The sequence below is a fragment of the Eleutherodactylus coqui genome, chromosome 10 (assembly GCF_035609145.1).
Source record: "Eleutherodactylus coqui strain aEleCoq1 chromosome 10, aEleCoq1.hap1, whole genome shotgun sequence".
NCBI lineage: Eukaryota > Metazoa > Chordata > Amphibia > Anura > Eleutherodactylidae > Eleutherodactylus > Eleutherodactylus coqui.
This window is the reverse complement of record NC_089846.1, coordinates 167,673-176,506: the sequence shown is the minus strand read 5'-3', so window position 1 is coordinate 176,506 and position 8,834 is coordinate 167,673. Positions and strand designations below refer to the sequence as shown.

The 8,834-nt window shown below is 53.8% G+C and overlaps 1 pseudogene; it reads left to right on the top strand.

The window, feature by feature from the left end:
- The first annotated feature begins 2,566 nt into the window (after positions 1-2,566).
- On the top strand, positions 2,567-8,832 carry LOC136579912 (tubulin alpha-3 chain-like; annotated as a pseudogene).
- The last annotated feature ends 2 nt before the right edge of the window (positions 8,833-8,834 follow it).

Sequence of the window (8,834 nt, the reverse complement as noted above, 5' to 3'; positions counted from 1 at the left end):
AATAGGTCCTACCACGTATTTCTTCAGGCGATCGCACATGGCGTGAAATAATCTGCTTATGTGAACATGACACCAATGGGTTTTACTCATTCAGTGTTCTGCACGCAAAAAAAGTTTGATACGTGGCGGAAATACACCTGTGTGAATGAGCCCTTCATGGGATCGTTTCCGGAGAAGCCAGGCAACTCTGTGCCCTCACCCCAATTTAAATGGCCTCTGGCTTTGGGGTGTAGATGCTGCTATTTGGCTGTCATCGCATCTTTGTAGCGGCGCGGTTCTGCCTGGTGATCCTTCTGGCCCATTTACACAAAGGGTTATGTGAAAAATACACTTATGTGAAGGAACCCATTGAAGTCAATGCATATTCTACAGCCAGTGCTGAGTGACAGATTGTCATTCATTGCTTAGGAGCCAATGCAAAACTGACAAACAAGATGGCGGTGGATGACTTGTCAACCGCAATAACTGGTTCTTCCGTATTGTTGATGTACTGCGTTTATTGGAATTAAGTAATGGTACAAGCAGTGTGGCGGATCCACATTATTGATGTGGGGTAAGGGCCCGTGGAGACGTGAGGCGGCCGCCCGGCCATCACTGAGCCATTCACCACCGTCAGAGTGAACCTTCCCGCGCAGTGGCCCATGAGCAGCTGTAGTAACCCCTTAAGGGCTTGGCCCTTTTTGGGTGAGCCTTTGGTTTTTCCCCCTCACTAGTCTTGTATTGATCCACTGGACGGCTTGGAGTTGTTGCTGCTTTTTGTGGGTTGAGTTGCATTTTTCAGTGATGCCGTATAATGTACTGAAGAAACCTTTAAGAGTCTCCAAGTGGAGTGAAATACAAAAACCCCAAACCCTCTGCCATCTTTGTTTTTTTTGTCTGGCACACGCTGCAGCCAACATGATGACTATCCTGCGGCTCGGAACGACTTCAACGAGACCAAATTTATAGAGGGTTTTTTTGCTACAATACTTTTAAAAATGAAAGATCTTTGGTAAAATACCATTTTCTGCCGCCATCTTCGGGCCGCAGTTTTTATTTTCCCGTTCAGAGTTGTACAAGGGCTCGTTTTTTTGCCGGCCGTCCTGCTGTTTCTATTGGTACCATTTTGAAGAACCCAATTCTGGCGTTTGTATTTTGGCTTCCGGACGGCGGCCATGTGCGGGATAGATAGATCTGACTTTCACGGACGCAGCGAGACCAGATAGGCTTTTGCTTTTCTTTTTTTAACTAGAAATATGGGAAAAGGGTTTTTGACCTTTTTATTACCTTTCATTTTTTCTAATAATTAATAAATCTTTTTAAAATGGAATCTGACACTTTGTGGCCCAGAGAGGGACTAGAACCTGCGGAGGTTTGGTCGCGCCTGCAGCATGATGTAACGCCATAGTCACCGCGGACGGCATTCAATGTAGCGAGAATCCATATGAAATGCCGCATGTTTTATCCGTTGTGTGTGAAAGTGGCGGAACGTGTCGCACGCGGTGATTATCCCTAGCAGCAAAGCGGCTACATGTGAACGCAGCGTTTAGTGCTTCGCCAGGGCCCCGCCCCTTCAGCGTGACACACTGGGGCCCCTAACGCAGACCGAGTGCCCCCCCGATCATGCACAGCTGCGGCCGTGATCACCGTGTTAGCCTGTCGACGTGGCCGTGCGGCGGCTCATTTCTTGCGCATCTACTTTCATATAGTGTGTTATATAACATTTATCACATTTTTGGGGGGATTTGGAAAAAAATTCAAAGTTTTTACTTATTTTGCTTTTAGCGCAATTTGCATAATAAATATTCTCCGAGTCGTCACGATTCCGCCGGTGGCAAGTTTGGTTTCTTTTTTGTATCGTTGCATTAAAACATCCCTAACAATTTGTTTTTGCCAACAGCGCTGTTTGTGGTTTTCTTTTATTTGCGGAACGACTTGTACTTTTTATTGGTACCATTTGGTGATCTCTACGGCTTTTTGATCACTTTCTCTCCCTTTATTTGAGAGACAAGATATGCAAAATTGGTTGTTTTCACTGTACGGGTTAAATAATGTACCAACAGCTCTGTTTCCCCCCCAGTGGCCAGGCTTGGTATTGTAAGTTGTGTCCTATTTACTTCAATACCAAGCCCGGTCCACTGCAGTGGGAAAAGAGCTGATCGGTAGGGGTCCCAGATGGTAGACCCCCTGCCCATTTACTTCTCATGGGCCATCAGTAGTTGGACAATCCCTTTAACTAGGAGTAGGTCATGCTACTCAACATTAGGGCTTCTGGAAATGGTTACGTCTCACAGATGTGTTGCAGTTTAGATGAAGTGCACGCCGGCACCCATTGGCAGCTCTTCCCCCCCGAACAGCTACTCACTGGTAAAGAAGATTCGGCCAACCATTTCGCTCGGGGACCCTACACCATCGGGAAGGAGGTTGGGATTTGGTCCTAGATCGTATCCACAAACTGGGGAGTGTAAATGAAAACTGGACTGCTGAATACTTTAATGACAAGATGGAGCAATACCTCTGCAACGCCCCCTATTGGAAGGCCGCATTGCACAAGTCACTGTCAGACCTTTTAACAAGCCTTATAACAATGACTGGGAATTGTAAGCTAAAGCCAGGAAACCATCCACAGACGGCTGTTATGGGGCAATTGCCCTCATCAGTGTGCGGGAACGAAGGAATCCCGTGCTGCTGCCGTCACAGAAGATTGCATTCAGATTGGGCTGATAATGAAGCCATTTATAACATCGGCCACAACTTGGATACTGGACGTCCAACATGTACTAATTTAAGCAGTGGGCAGATCGTGTCCTGGGTCACCGCGCTGAGGTGTGATGGAGCTTTGGATGTAACGCACCAGTCGTCTCCGCAGAGAAGGCAAACCGCGAGCCGCTGAAATCACAAGGCCTGCTCTGAGCCAGCAAACCAGATGGTGAAGTGTGACCCTCGTCAGGGCAAATACCCGGCGTGCGGCATGTTATACAGGGGTGACGTCGCCCAAGGACATCAGTGCTACCACTGCAACAATCAAGACGTACCATCCAGTTCGTAGACTGCCCCACCGGATTCAAGGCGAGTATCCATCTGTCCTACTGCGGTTGGTGGGAACGTCAAGCTTGGATCGCGGACATTTCTACGGACGCTGCGACGATTTCATATATTCTTCAACAATATTACCCTTATAAAGAACCATCGCTCCCCCCGCAGATGGTGAGCTAAATGGTCTTACTGACACAACCATGGCCAGATCACTTCTTGACCTCAGCGAAGCAGCCCTGTTCCACAGACCACCGAGGCCGAGCTGCCATCAGCGGAAATGTGATTAAGGCTACACCCGGCTATACCCCTCTATGCTGATGACCCCCGGCTATACACCTGTATGCTGACGACCCCCGGCTATACACCTGTATGCTGACGACCCCCGGCTATACCCCTCTATGCTGATGACACCCGGCTATACCCCTCTATGCTGATGACACCCGGCTATACCCCTCTACGCTGACGACACCCGGCTATACACCTGTATGCTGACGACCCCCGGCTATACACCTGTATGCTGACGACCCCCGGCTATACACCTGTATGCTGACGACCCCCGGCTATACCCCTCTACGCTGACGACACCCGGCTATACACCTGTACGCTGACGACCCCCGGCTATACACCTCTATGCTGACGACCCCCGGCTATACACCTCTATGCTGACGACACCCGGCTATACCCCTCTACGCTGACGACCCCCGGCTATACACCTGTATGCTGACGACCCCCGGCTATACACCTGTATGCTGACGACCCCCGGCTATACACCTGTATGCTGACGACCCCCGGCTATACCCCTCTATGCTGATGACACCCGGCTATACACCTGTATGCTGATGACACCCGGCTATAGCCCTCTATGCTGATGACACCCGGCTATACCCCTCTACGCTGACGACACCCGGCTATACTCCTCTACGCTGACGACCCCCGGCTATACTCCTCTACGCTGACGACACCCGGCTATACTCCTCTACGCTGACGACACCCGGCTATACACCTGTATGCTGACGACCCCTGGCTATACCCCTCTATGCTGACGACACCCGGCTATACACCTGTATGCTGACGACACCCGGCTATAGCCCTCTATGCTGATGACACCCGGCTATACCCCTCTACGCTGACGACACCCGGCTATACTCCTCTACGCTGACGACCCCCGGCTATACTCCTCTACGCTGACGACACCCGGCTATACTCCTCTACGCTGACGACACCCGGCTATACACCTGTATGCTGACGACCCCTGGCTATACCCCTCTATGCTGACGACACCCGGCTATACACCTGTATGCTGACGACCCCCGGCTATACCCCTCTATGCTGACGACCCCCGGCTATACCCCTCTATGCTGACGACACCCGGCTATACCCCTCTACGCTGACGACCCCCGGCTATACCCCTCTACGCTGACGACACCCGGCTATACCCCTCTACGCTGACGACCCCCGGCTATACCCCTCTACGCTGACGACCCCCGGCTATACCCCTCTACGCTGACGACCCCCGGCTATACCCCTCTACGCTGACGACACCCTGCTATACCCCTCTACGCTGACGACACCCTGCTATACACCTCTACGCTGACGACACCCGGCTATACAGCTGTACGCTGACGACCCCCGGCTATACACCTCTATGCTGATGACACCCGGCTATACACCTGTATGCTGATGACACCCGGCTATACCCCTCTATGCTGATGACACCCGGCTATACACCTGTATGCTGATGACACCCGGCTATACCCCTCTATGCTGATGACACCCGGCTATACCCCTCTATGCTGACGACCCCCGGCTATACCCCTCTATGCTGACGACCCCCGGCTATACCCCTCTACGCTGACGACCCCCGGCTATACCCCTCTACGCTGACGACCCCCGGCTATACCCCTCTTCGCTGACGACCCCCGGCTATACACCTCTACGCTGACGACACCCGGCTATACACCTGTACGCTGACGACACCCGGCTATACCCCTCTATGCTGACGACACCCGGCTATACACCTGTATGCTGACGACCCCCGGCTATACCCCTCTATGCTGACGACCCCCGGCTATACCCCTCTACGCTGACGACACCCGGCTATACCCCTCTACGCTGACGACCCCCGGCTATACCCCTCTACGCTGACGACCCCCGGCTATACCCCTCTACGCTGACGACCCCCGGCTATACCCCTCTACGCTGACGACCCCCGGCTATACACCTCTACGCTGACGACCCCCGGCTATACCCCTCTACGCTGACGACCCCCTGCTATACACCTCTACGCTGACGACACCCGGCTATACAGCTGTATGCTGACGACCCCCGGCTATACACCTCTATGCTGACGACACCCGGCTATACACCTGTATGCTGATGACACCCGGCTATACCCCTCTATGCTGATGACACCCGGCTATACACCTGTATGCTGATGACACCCGGCTATACCCCTCTACGCTGACGACACCCGGCTATACCCCTCTATGCTGACGACACCCGGCTATACCCCTCTATGCTGATGACACCCGGCTATACCCCTCTATGCTGACGACCCCCGGCTATACCCCTCTACGCTGACGACCCCCGGCTATACCCCTCTTCGCTGACGACACCCGGCTATACACCTCTACGCTGACGACACCCGGCTATACACCTGTATGCTGACGACCCCCGGCTATACCCCTCTACGCTGACGACCCCCGGCTATACACCTGTATGCTGACGACCCCCGGCTATACACCTGTATGCTGACGACCCCCGGCTATACACCTGTATGCTGACGACCCCCGGCTATACCCCTCTACGCTGACGACCCCCGGCTATACCCCTCTACGCTGACGACCCCCGGCTATACCCCTCTACGCTGACGACCCCCGGCTATACCCCTCTACGCTGACGACACCCGGCTATACACCTGTATGCTGACGACCCCCGGCTATACACCTGTATGCTGACGACCCCCGGCTATACACCTCTACGCTGACGACACCCGGCTATACACCTGTATGCTGACGACCCCCGGCTATACCCCTCTACGCTGACGACACCCGGCTATACCCCTGTACGCTGACGACCCCCGGCTATACACCTGTACGCTGACGACCCCCGGCTATACACCTGTACGCTGACGACCCCCGACTATACACCTCTATGCTGACGACACCCGGCTATACCCCTCTACGCTGACGACCCCCGGCTATACACCTGTACGCTGACGACCCCCGGCTATACACCTGTACGCTGACGACCCCCGGCTATACCCCTCTATGCTGATGACACCCGGCTATACACCTGTATGCTGATGACACCCGGCTATACACCTGTATGCTGACGACACCCGGCTATAGCCCTCTATGCTGATGACACCCGGCTATACCCCTCTACGCTGACGACACCCGGCTATACTCCTCTACGCTGACGACCCCCGGCTATACTCCTCTACGCTGACGACACCCGGCTATACACCTCATCCCGTGACATCTCTGCACCTTTCCTCCAAAACATCACCACCGACTGTCCGCTGTCTCTGACACCATGTCCGCTCTCTACCTAAAACTAAACCTCTCTAAAACTGACCTGCTGGTATTTCCGCCCTCCACTAACCGACCTCATCCTGACATCTCCATCTCAGTGTGTGGCACCATAACTCCCAACATGCCCGCTGCCTTGGGGTCATATTTGACTCTGATCTCTCCTTTACCCCCTACATCCAATCTCTCGCCCGAACATGTCAGCTGCACCTCAAGAACATCACAAGAATCTGCTCTTTTCTCACCGCGGACACGCTAAAAACGCTCACTGTCGCCCTCATCCACTCCCGGCTCGATTATTACAACTCGTTGCTGATCGGCCTCCCCTGCACCAGACTCTACCCTCTCCAATCCATCCTGAATGCGGCAGCCAGGCTCATCTTCCTGTCCAGACGCTACTCGGACGCCTCTGCCCTGTGCCGGTCACTGCACTGGCTGCCCGTTACATACAGAATTCAATTTAAACTCACTACCTTCATCCACAAAGCCCTCCACAGTGCAGCGCCCCCCTATATTGTATCCCTCATCCACAGTGCAGCGCCCCCCTATATTGTATCCCTCATCCACAGTGCAGCGCCCCCCTATATTGTATCCCTCATCTCAATCCATCACCCAGCCCGGGCTCTCCGCTCTGCTAACGAAACCAGACTGAGCGCCCCTTTAATTCGAACTTCTCATTCCCGCCTCCAAGACTTCTCCAGAGCAGCACCGGTCCTCTGGAACGCACTACCAAAGGCTACCCGAGCAATCCAGGACTCACAGAACTTCAGGCGTGCTCTAAAAATGCACCTCTTCAGGGAGGCATACCGAATTCCCTAAACAAACCTCTCTGTACTCCGCCTGATAACATGCTCCCTGACCTACTGACTGCAATCCCTGCTAGCCATCATAAACCGCTCCTGCAGTCACACTGTTTCTGCCGTCACACGGCTAAATGTCTGACCATTGTCTATGTGTATAGAATCCCTCACTGTCCACCCCGCCACACCGTGCCCATCTCCAGCCCCCCATACCGGGCCCATCTCCAGCCCCGCCATACCGGGCCCATCTCCGCCCCGCCATACTGCGCACATTTCCAGCCCCCCCATACCGGGCCCATCTCCAGCCCCGCCATACCGGGCCCATCTCCAGCCCCGCCATACTGCGCACATTTCCAGCCCCTTTACCTCCTGTACCCCCCCCCCCCCCCATTACTTGTAATATGTAAGCTCGTTGGAGCCCCGCACCCCTATTGTCTGGTTGGAGCCGGACCCGCACCCCTATTGTCTCCATCAGCTGATCACTATGTAACCGTGGTTCTGTAATGTTTGTACTTTTGTCTTTCTGTATCCCCCCGTCTATGGAAGCGCTGCGGAATATGTTGGCGCTATACACATACAGATTATTATTACTACATTCAGACAGGCGAGACCCTCACCCCAATACTCTGCTTACCAATGCTTTTTTCACTCAGTCACCTCGCAGCTGTGAAATTCAGATTGTGCTTCAGATAATCATAAGTGTTTCCCGGTGATTTCAAGGGGAAATATGGCGAAGCCCGGTAGTGCCGGGGACATTGTTTAGGGTCCCACTGAATTCAGTGTGTGAGGCCAGAAGATTGAAGGTGCTGCGATTTATCAGCATCGCTGAGGGTGGGGGAGGGGATTGGCACCCATAGTTGTGGGTCTCACAATGCACAAAACTCACGCAAGACTCGCGCCTGCTGTGTGAATGTGACCCAGTTGTTACCTTTCCTACAGCAAGCATGTGAACAGAGGGGATAAAGACTAAAACCTTGTGCTACACACGGAACAACTGTGCCGTTAGCTGCTATAATGAGTCAATTCTATGGGAGTGGCGGAGAGAAGAGGGCAGTGCCAGGCTGTGTGCGGGGCGTCTCCGCCATGGGCTCCCGCCTGCTCATATACTTACGGCGGTTCATCTTGCATACAGAAGCCTCAAATTTATGAGAAAAGGCAGAATGCAGAAATAACCCGAGCTGCACCCCCCCCCCCCCCCCCCCGCCAAGAACGAGCTTCGTGCTGACTGTACCATGGCTTTGTTTCTACAGCTTGGAATCAACCACCCGCTGTGGTGCCCCAAAGGGCAGCCTACCACATGGATGCTGAGCAACACTAGCGCTACTGCAGAGGCCTGGGCCCGGCTAGACCACAGGTTTGATCTGATGTACGCCAAGCGTGCCTTTGTGCATTGGTACGTTGGGGAGGGGATGGAGGAAGGAGAGTTCTCAGAGGCCCGAGAAGATCTGTCAGCCCTGGAGAAGGAGGAGGGAGAGGAGTACTGAGG